At 43.5% G+C, this 11,276-nt stretch overlaps 1 pseudogene; it reads right to left on the bottom strand.

Moving 5' to 3' along the window:
* Positions 1-1,147: 1,147 nt before the first annotated feature.
* Positions 1,148-1,889, bottom strand: LOC107537368 (N-acetyltransferase family 8 member 3-like; annotated as a pseudogene).
* Positions 1,890-11,276: the final 9,387 nt, after the last annotated feature.

The raw sequence follows: 11,276 nt of genomic DNA, 5'->3' as shown, positions 1-11,276 counted from the left end.
ATCGAAACTGAACGGCATTGCTCACACAAGTGACAGGGACATACAGTCTGTCTTAATGAGTATTTCTAAGGCAAAGGGGTGGTGGTAGATACCTTTTGAAAATGCTAGAAAATGCTAAGATTGTAGGTGTTCATCCTTTGACCAAGAGATTAAACATGGATAATTTGTAACCTGTGAAAGATTTTTGCCTGTGGAAAAGGGGGATTAGATTCATCACAACATTTCCCTGAATAAGTTAGCATTACCTTGGGTCATTAGAGTTTGACCTGGTAGAACCGTGTATAAAATGTGTCAAAATCCATTGTAATATTTTTAAATCAGCTAGTGATTAGGGTTGGAGTTGGGTGCAAATTGCATATACATTTTTTGATTCTCCTAAAGTTATAAATTGGAGCACTTTTTAAAGATTCTCACCCTAGATTTTATAGGTTAATAGATAATTAAATTTAAAAGTATATATTTGTTTATCAAATAGTCTACAACTTTTTATAATACCTAGAGATCACAAGACCGATCTTAATTTCTACCAACTTGTACAGAACAAAAGAGCAACTGCATTCTAACATTTCCCTCCATCAGGCAGTGAAAACAATAAACTTACTTTGCTTTCTGTCAAGGACAAAATTGAAAAGGCGATCCATTTATATCAAGGAGCTGATGATATTTATAACCTCAGCTACTTTTAGATTGCCTTCATTATAATTTTATCCTCAATTATCCCATATTAGATTATGTTTAAAAATTTAAGCTAATGTCTCACTATTTTAGAAGAGGCAGGACATGTTCCTATATCAATAATGAAAACATATGATGGATTGGAGAATTTTCTTCTAGGCAGAATGACCTGCATTTTTCCCCTCCCATAAACATAAACAATTCACAATTTAATCAATGTGTATTTTTTTTCCGCTAGCTAAGTAAATGTTTATTATTCTTTTGTGATTAATTTTATGCAACACTCTCCTGTCACTAGATAAATACAACAGTGACAACCCCCAAAAATACAGAAAGGAGCAGAGCCACCGCCATCCCCGTGGGGTTTCGATGTTAACAAACAGAAGCTGTTACTGTGCTGTCGCAGTGAGATCTCAGGGTTAGCTTGTTACCGCTGCAGGGCCTGTCCTGTCCTGACTAATAAGGAAACAGATCACAGGGGCCCTCTCAACCGTGGTGCTTGAGAGACCTGAGCAGAGGGGAGCCGGTAGTTTAATTGAAATATAGAAACCGCGATGAGTGCCCAGCTCTTGGTCAAGAAATACTGTCGGGTCTTCTGGAAGCCCATGCTCCGGTACAGGGCCAGGGCGGAGTGCTGCAGCATGCTGGTGGTTGAGGACAACCTCACTGTAGCCCCGGTCCTGCGCAAACTGGAAGACAGTCCCCACCAGGGCTTTCCCTATCCCCCGGCCCCAGTACTCCGAGGACACACTTAAGTGGAGCAGCTCCAACTGCTCCTTCCGCAGGGTGCGGTCCTTGACGGGCAGAGCTCCCACCATGCCCACCATCTGCCCCTCACACTCAGCCACCCAGAAGCAGGAGTCGTGCTCAGTGAAGTAGGACTTGGTGATGTCAGACAGATCTCTGTGCAAATAGTGGGCCATAAGCTGTCTCCAGGGATATTTGGCAAGGAAACGCAGGGCAGTGAGGAGGGTGAGGCCGGCCACAAGGACCAGGAGCCAGGAACCTGAGACCAGAAATAGGACGAGGGGCACCCCAAGCAAGAGAACAAGCATTCTTGGTAGCTTCAGGATGTGGTAGAAGGTGGTGGGGACATGCTCGGCCAAGCCCTTCAAGAAGCAGCCCAGGACCCACTGGTGGTCACTCTCCTGGTATTTGCGAATGTGATAAGGAGCCATGGAAGACTTGTGTGTCTGCATCTCAAAGTTCACCAGAGAGAGCGAGGCGTTGCTGCACCCCTTCCCGGCAGTCCTGGGGAAGAGAGGGGAAGCCATGTGAGAACAGACGTGTCTCCCACCTCCAGGGAACCAAAGAGCCCTGCTCAAGGGCTTGTCTTTCTGCTGCTGCCCTAGGGAGTGGGCCACAGCCAGTTGGAGAAGGTGTAGGGTCAAAAAGACCTGTATTTGATCCTGGCCCCATTCCTCTCTAGCTATGTGACCTTGGGCATGTCACTTAACCTCTCTGAGCCTCTGTTTCTTTATCTGTACAACAGGGTAAAATCAAAACATGCCTTCTGAGATTGTTCTGAGAATCTGATAAAACAACATACACAAAGCTCTGGTATATAAAGCGCCCTCCCTTCCACCCCTCTTCCCCTTTCTTCCTGGCTCTCCTCTCGGCTCCTTGGTACATTGGGTGACCCCGTGCAGCAGCCAGAGCATGGATCCCCCACCCTTCGGTCCCTCTGCCAGGGTGCATACACTGCAGGAATCCTATGTTCCCAGGCACAGGTTTCAGCGATTGCAAATGTTTAGGCTGCTGAGGTGGCGTGAGAGCAAACATCAAAACTGGCCCTGTTTTGAGCACCGCAGGAGGACCCGGGGTACCAGGCCTCCCTCAGAGCACTGTCCTTCCACCCATGTCCACTTACCTGCTACCACCAGAGCCTCAAATCTCCAGGGTGTCCTCAGTCTGGCGTCTTTCTTCAGCCTCTGAGTGACTTGTAGGAGGGCTGGGCACGGCCCGCTCTACTCTGAGGACCAGCCCTGGAAGCCACCTCATCGGCTGGTTACTGGATATCTGTTTGTTTTGTTTGTTTGTTTGTTTTTATTGAATTTACTGGGGTGACACTGTTTCACAAAACCATACATATTTCAGGTGTAAAACGCAATAAAACGTCATCTGCACACTGCATGTGTGCCCGTGACCCCAAGCAGAGTCTCTTTCTGTCCCCATTGGTCCCCCTCTGTCCACCTACCCCCCCCACTTCCCTTCATACTGTCGTCTGTGTCTGCGTGTCATTTATATATATGGGTAGATGGATGGATGGATTTTGGTTAATCCCTGCACCTTGTCTTATCCAGCCCCTCACTCCCCTTCCCCTCCAAGAGCTGCTAGCCTATTCCATGTATCCAGGCCTCTGGTTCTATTTTGCTATCAGTTTATTTTATTCCTTAGGTTCCACATGTAAGTAGGATCATACGGTATTTGTCTTTCTCAAACTGGCCCCAACCCTGCCAGACTGGCAGGACAGAGACTACAATTGGTGCAGGACTCGTGCCAGCCTCTAGAGAAAGAGGCTCCCGCCGGTTAGTGCCCTGCACACATCAGGATCTGCCGGCTCCCTACTCTCCTGCATTCCCCCCTCTCTCACAGAACTTTCTACATTCTTGTGGTACTTCTCTTTTTATTTTTATTTTTTATTACGCTCCCTTGACTTTATTTTTTTACTTTTATTATTTTATTTTATTTATTGTTGAGAGTAATACAGATGTAACACCCCCGTTTTTTCCCCCATTGCCCTTTCCACCCGGCTCCTGCCCCAGGCCTTCACCGCATTATTCCCTTTGCCCATGGGCAATGCATGTATGCATATAAGTTCTTTGGATATGTCTCTTTTAAAAGCAGTATCCATCCTGCCTTCTATTCAACAAAATGTATGCATAAATTGTCTGTTAATATTCAAGAAGTGTGGGTATTTATTTGTGCGCATGCCATCTTCTCCACTGTAGTATAGAGCCTCTATTCACTGATTCACAGTGTCTCCTTAGCTTTTAACTCTGGAGTTGAAGATGGACTGACCTTTCCATCTTTAGCTCCCATAAGTGCCTAGCAGAGCGTCTTGCACTTGCTCTGAATGAACATTTGTTAATTTCTGAACTAGCCTTGGAAGCTTTTCTAAGGATTTTCTAATGCAAATCCTGAGAACTGATTTTCTCAGACTCAGTCTTCCCTTCCAAATCGCTGCTTACTCTGCAGCTCTCCTCCCCTTCCTCTGTGTAGTGATGGCTGGGTCATGCCCTGGTGGTTTTGCCTCATGGCTTGGTTTGTGGATGAGAGAATGAACTGTTCTTTTAGCTCCTACACACTCTCGGGGACTCCCTTCATGGTTAATGCATTTCCTTCTGTTAAAAATATAAACACAAAAATGAATGACCCTGTTAGCTTATAGTTGTCATCTTTTGGGGTTGCTTTCAGGGCTAAGGGGATTTTTTTTTTCCATCTAAGAGAGGTCTAAATTGGTCCTATTGCCCAATGTGAACTACATGCTTTAATAAATATTAGTGCTCATGAATAATAAAACTTCCTGTAACTGTAAGGTGAGTGGCACATTCATAGGCAAATATCTCACCTGTCTTTCTTGCCTGCAGTAACTTCCTCCTGTAGGAATTTTCAAATTAATGCTTTAAAAGAAAAAAAATAAATAAATAAGGTCTCCAAAGATAGCCAAGCATCTGAAAACACTGAGAGAGAAAGTTGTATTCTCTTAAGTGTAAAATGTTTCTGAAGTGGGCACGTTTATTTATTCCTCGAATTTTATCCCCTCTTCTGACAGGCACAAATTCAAAGGTGTCCTTGTTCCTTACCATTTGTGAATGTGCCCAATCAGGTGTACTTTGGGAATTGCTGAATGTGACATTTACTGGTCTCCAGCTGATGTATACAAACAAATCTAAGTCAAACTCAATAGGGATTTCCAGTGCCAAGACCTGTGTTGATAAGTAAGGGGGGTAACGTGCGTTCAGCATTTTAAGGCAGGCCAGAACCCTTACGTGGGAGCTCAGAGGCGCAGCTGCCTTGTAGGTAGAATAAATAGGGATTTTTTTTAGTCCAAAAAACATAGGTTTCAGTCCATCCTCTAGCTATTGACTGGTCGATGACTTTGAGCAGCGTGGTTGCCTTTCTTTGTTCACGTTTCCTGAACTATTTAGTGAGAGACGATGTTGGTGTAAAGAATTGTTCTGGGGACTAAATGAGAAGGCCTGTGTAGAGGACCTAGCAGAGCGCTTGGCTTGTAGCAAGTGACCAGTAAATAAATGTTAACTGGAAGTCCCGCTTTTTCGTTCGCTACCCTCGGCAGACTTCCTGCGAGGGGCGTGGGCATTTGAGCTGGATTTTGGAGAACGAGCAGGCTTTCAGAGCGCAGGCAGAGCTGATGGCAGAGGTCCCGGAGTAGGCATATCCGATGGTAAGATTTCTCATTACTACCCTCACTTATTAAACGATACAGTGGGCACAAGGTGGCAGGCGCCCGCTCAGCCGACCGCAGGAAGGGAGGAAGGAAGGTAGAGATACACTGATCAGGGTTCTCTCTAGACCTTTCTGTACACATTACGAGGTGAGCCACTACTCTGCTCATCTTGGTGAGTAGGCATTATGAACCACCGCCTTTTTGAGAGCCCAGTAACCATTTTATCACTTTCTTAAAACATAATAAGGATCCCCTTTGTTTCTCTTGCCTCGGACCCAGTGCCTAGCTCTGTGCCTGACTTCATTAACGGTCTCTCTCTAAAGGCCTGTTGAGTGAGTCAGTGTGGGCTTGGGATTAATTCTTCTCTTATCCGTAAGTTCATTAAGGGCAAGCCAGTTACTCTCTCATCATGAAAACTCTAAATGCTGTTCATTTCTGATATATATGGTAACTAGGGTATTTGTATGCAGCTAGTGTTTGGTCTGACTTGCTGTGTCTTCAAATGAGGCTCTTGTGGCCAAAGTCCGTTCAGAAGGGAACAGCGTTGATTTCTTTTGTCTTCTTACAAAACCAACAGCAAATATATAAACTCTCCCTCCTCAGCGAAATGTTTATATGCGAGAGATACTGCCTGGGCCTGTTTCTAGACACACACTCCCCAGCCCATTAGCTGTATATTTAAATATTTCACAGACTCCATTTTTCTGCTAATTGACCTTCTGACTAAAGTAATTTGTGAACAGTAAAATAGTCGCCGAAATTAACGTGTCAATTTAATATGTTTAAAGGATATAATCAAAGCAGTTATTTTCGGCGGAAAGCTATCAGATTCATTTTAGGAAGCTAGCAAAATGATGATACTAAAAGCCCACAGAGATAGGAAACACAAAGAAACTATAGCAGAAGCCCTTTCATGAGAACAAATATGCTAATAGAAAGAAAATGTGTGAAAACTCTTCTCATTTGTAGATAGAATGATTCCACTCTCATCACGTAGAGTTTGCCACCCCCCCAACTAAGAATACTTTAGAATTTGTAAAGGTATCCCTAAATACCCCTCTAGTTATAAATATCAGAAGAAGAAAAAAGGTCCATGGCCATCTCAGTTGGGGAATGTATTTCTCATATAGGTTCTTTTTTTATGTAAAAAAAAAATATATATATATATATACATATATATATGTATGTATATATCTTAACTCCTTAACAATAAAACAATATTGACATTTGGGACAAGACTAAAAAAATGAGTTTGTACCAGTATTATTTTTAACACCGTTCTGGACATTTTGAGTAATACAGTATAAAAATGAACAAGTTAAACAAATAGTAATTTAATAAGACAGTATTAGTATTTATAGAAGATTCTACTTTTTAAAATATTTGTAAACTAGGGGGGAAAAATCAATATAAGCCCAATGCATTCAACTTTGGTGTTCCCGCCACAGGAGAGAGAGACTGAGTTTAGCTCTAAGCCAGGTCCCCACGTACTGGAATCGGAGGGGGCCAGTTGCTCACATCACGCCGTGCTCCGCATTCCCGGTCAGTTAAAAGAGAGACAGGAGGCTCCCTGTCCGTCAGAACAGGCTCCGGCTCCTCCCTAAGGACGTGCGGACCGTCCTCCCTGATCTCAGCTCTCCTTGCCAATCAGCCAAAGCAGCCTCAGCCGCAGACTGGCCTCCACCCAGCGCTCTCAGCGTCCTCACCGCCGACCCCAGGGCAGGGACAGAGCCCTGCTCTTAGGCCAGAGGGCAGGCAGGTCCTCAGGGAGCCAGAGATGCAAACTGCTCCTGAGCCTTCGTTGTTCTGTTCCCGTCGCCCTTCCATGCCAAGAATCCTCGATTTTCTGAATGGACCTTTCAGGAAACATAGGTGAATATGTGTAGAGAACTCGCTTGCCTGTGCAGGATTTTGACCTACCTTACGTGAATTAAATTTTAGTAGACATATGTTTAGGGCCAGGTTTTAGCAACATAATTCTGAGCTTAGTTTTTTTTTGGTTTTGGTTTTTTTTATTAAGCTTACAAATCCTTGATAAGATTATCCAAAGATCGTCTTTAATGGGCACATCTTTTCTTTGTATAGGTTGTGCTAAAGATAGCGAGCTTGGCTTTTTAGTGGTATCTTGTTTATAATTAGTTACTGCTTTTGAAGGTGTAATGGCCACCCTGTCCTTTGCCGGGCTGAACTGGTTTTTCTTCTGTGACTATTTAAAGGAGTTCAAGCAATGAGCTTAGTGCTCCGTGCCCGGGTGAAATCATACTTACTCTTGCGTAACTAGGTACCCAGGAGCATGGACAGAGTTTGATTTGGAAAGTGCCTCATAAAAATCTAATCAGGGATTGGCATGTGATTCCCAGAGACGAACAGTATTAAGACATTAATCTGTGTTCGTGCCCAAAATGTAGTTGAAAACTTCAAGGTAGTAAGTCGCTTGGAGAAAAGAAAAATGTCATTAGGCACTTGTTACAAATATGAAAGTGCTCAGGCCAGCATCTCTTTATGAATAAAGAGATTTTTCACAATATTAGCCAGCAACAGTAAGAGAAGGTCCTGTTACCACTCTGCCCCTCCCCTAGCTTTCAGAGGGCCTGCGGGGTGGCCTGGGGCTGGTGTCAAACAGTCTTCCTGTTGCTCATGTGCTTGACCAAGTCCCCTTGAAAGACATCCTGCTCCAAATTCTCTAGGGTGGAGGAAAGTACAATGTTTCGAGGACACAAAACGGCCAAGGCATTGATTCTAAAACTATAAATGACTATTGTGTGGTCCAATGGGACTGAAGCCAGGAAATCCCATTCCAGTCCTTGTTCCTGGGTTACTGTGTTTTGACTTTTCTCAACAGACTCCTTAGCCCTTCTGAGCCTCAGTTTCACCATCTGTAAAATGGGGTAACGTCTCCAAGCACTCAGAATAGTTGTGGGTGCAAGATGAGATCACAACTTCAACTTGGTGCACTGGGATCCCCTAAATGATTGTGGGGGGCAGGGAGAATCTAATTGGTTTTGATATTAGTGTATCTGCCGTGACAGGGAATTAGAACCGATTTTTTTTTTTTTTTTTAATTGGAGCCTCTCACATGGGCATTAAACAGGGAGGTTTGGTTTAGAAATCTATGTTTAATAGGGCAAAATTCAATGTTTGCAAACTGAATCTAAAAACCGTTTGCTCCACTGTGTTTCCTTTTCGATCCCACACCCAAACCATCATAAGGAGCTTATGAGCTCTAATTACTGTGGGTGGAGAGCATAGTGGCTCCATTCCACCATTGATTAGCTGAAGACTCAGTGTTCAAATGAAGGTTTATTAAAATGTGTGTATCTAGCCCTGGCAGCGTGAGGGAACACATTAACTTCCTCTGTGCCTGGGGCCCAGCGCAGGTCCTAGCTGGCATGGGGCAAGTCTGGAAGGAAAGCACTGAAGGGAAATGAGTTTTCAGGTGCAAGAATGAGCTTTTAGCATGACAGGGGGACAGTTTCTTTCCCTGAGTGAAGGAACAGAGCTCCAATTCCTTCTCAGCTGCCCGTGACCCTTACCGATGTGGAATGAGAAAGCGGTCGCCCTCCCCCGCCATGGAGCGGACCCTTCATTTGGAAGCCAGGCTGATGTGCTGATTAGTTCTGCTAAGGGACTCTGAAGAGACCCGTTGGTTTAGCACCACATGTAATTTGAAAGGAAAGGACGTGTCAGCAGCAGGGAGGAGAGTCCAATGAGGTCTCTGGTGAAAGAGCGAGAGAAATTCGCCGGTGCCTCTGCCTTGTTTTAGCCTGTGTCTGGCTGGAATTATGGGTTAAAAAGAGAATAAAAAAGTTGAAGGTAGGACATCAGAGTAATTGTTCTTTCAAAGCCCCCAGACCCAGTTAGCCACCAAATCCAAAGTATTCTATAATCATAATATTTTTAAATGAGCCCCTCCCTTCTATCCCCACTGCCATTACCTTAGATCGGACTCTCTTTTCACCATGATTCCTGTGACAGTAAGATTAAGGGTTTAACCTTGGCCCACATGCCAATCGGATCAAGCCATATTCCTTATGCTGGCAGACCAGTGGTTCTTCGGTACAAAACTGGATCCAGTCCTGACCCTGTCGAATGCCCTTTGATACCTCACACAGTGCGTGGCGTTTAGCACACGGTCATGTGCTGGTCGATCGGTGCAGTGGGATGCTCAGGTGGTTTACGTCCTGTGGCGCAGATAAGCCAGGCATTCCCAGGGCGCTGGTGACTCTCACCTCTTCTTCTTTGTGGCAGACTCTGGTGGACTGTGAAACCATCGTGGAGAATTGCTGCTCCAGCTCATGGGATCAACTGAAAAAAATCACACTTCATCTTAATGAGGGTGGTTGGCACCAGAACTGTGCTAGGAATTGTGCTCGGTACTTTTATGTGCAATACTGTATTGTGTCCTCATGACCATGCTTTGCGGTGTATGGTGTAATTATCTTTATTTTATACATATAGAAACAGGTTCCCACCTGGCACAGTTTGAATTTAGACACAATGGGCTATGAGAAAATGCAGTCTTAACCACTATTCTGTACTTCCGTGTCCTAATTGCTTCCTTCTTTTCCTATAGACAAAGGTTAATGAGCTAACATGAAATTGGGACTTTAAGCTGTATAATCAGATCTGATAATACACATTCAAAAAAACTATCCTACTTTTTTTCTTTTTTTCTAAATGCAATAGACTTTGGCTTGCATTAAGGTAGCTATCGATAGATCCTTGACAGCTTGGTGTTATACTAAAATTGCACTTAAAAAATCCGTGCAACAACAGGATCTAAAATTTAGCTATGAACTAACCAGGTTCTCAAAGCCTCTTGATTGGTTTGCATCTTTCCAAAAGAATCTTGAGCTAATGTTCCTGCCACATCCCCCCCGTTCCCAGACCAATCTCACCAGCCCTTTGAGATTTTGCTAAAAGCCCAACACACTGTCTTCTAGGTGCATTATCATATCATCTCAGTAACATGAACTGAATAAAAATGGATACATTACCGTCTTGGTTCCTCCAACAGTGATTGGAAATAGATCGAAAGAGCTGAGGCACTAACTCAACCAGCCATTCCATCATCAGCTTGTCTCAGGGTAGTAATAAACTTCTTGGTCTGCTAAATTTATGGAGTAGAAGTGGGAGCACAGCCTCCCAGTGGTACCCATGGCTTTGATTAGTTCAATAACAGTGGTTTGGAGGTCCGCATGCTGACCATTATAAGCACTATGTGAACTCTCACCAATGTGCTGTCATTAGCAGTTGCTGCCACACCAGCTCCTTCGCTGGAGGGATAAATCGGGTTGCCTGTGGAAGGGGTTTTTCATGAGATTGCGTGGGAGTGTTTCCTATGCAGAAGTGTAAGATTAAGGGTTTAACTCCCAAATATTCTCTACATTTACGCACTCCACTTAGTTTAGCCAGCAACTCTGAACCATGAAAGAGCTAGAGTGGTGCAGCTGTGAGTCACCTTCTCATTTGACTCAAAGTATGACTTGTTCCTCTGCAAGGGCATTATGAAAAAAATCCTCATGCTGAATGATTGCGGTGCAATTAAGAAGCATAAGGTGCCGAAGCCCCGCTCTGTGTTTACAATGGATATCATAATATAGTTGAGTTTATATCAGATTCCAAAGGCAAGTTGTACTGATTGTTGAAGGATCGTGCTAGCCCTGCCTTTGCAGGTGCTATTTTATCTGCTTTGGTTATGTAGTCCCCGTCATTGCCTAGTTAACTGGTACTAGTTAACACTCACTGTTATATCCTCAGTTCCAAGGACAGTCTTTAGCACACAGTAGGAAAGTAAGAGATATTGCAACCAAGAGTATAATTGGAAATATACTAAAACACTAAGACATATACTATCTTTTGAGAAAATGTATGAAGAGAAATATTCATCTTAAATTATAAAATGATTCATTTATTCGTTTTTTAATGATTTTTTTTCACAGTCCACTATTTTTCAGAGTTTTGATAAGACCTGGGTCTACATTGGTAAATAAAACAGACATAATATATTTTTTATAGATTCTCTATCCCCCTCTCTCTCTTTTCTATGACAGAAATAGCAATACATATTTTTTCAATAAAATAAAATAGTATGAACCCTTACCCTCTATTTATATATCAGTGTTTGGTGGCAACCTTTATGTTAGTTCTAAGAGTGCAGGGAACTAATTCATGGAAAGGGATGTTTTTA

The sequence above is a fragment of the Miniopterus natalensis genome, chromosome 18 (genome assembly GCF_054644295.1).
Source record: "Miniopterus natalensis isolate mMinNat1 chromosome 18, mMinNat1.hap1, whole genome shotgun sequence".
Taxonomy (NCBI): Eukaryota; Metazoa; Chordata; class Mammalia; order Chiroptera; family Miniopteridae; genus Miniopterus; species Miniopterus natalensis.
The sequence above is the reverse complement of the archived record's forward strand: the minus strand, read 5'-3'. Positions and strand labels throughout refer to the sequence as shown.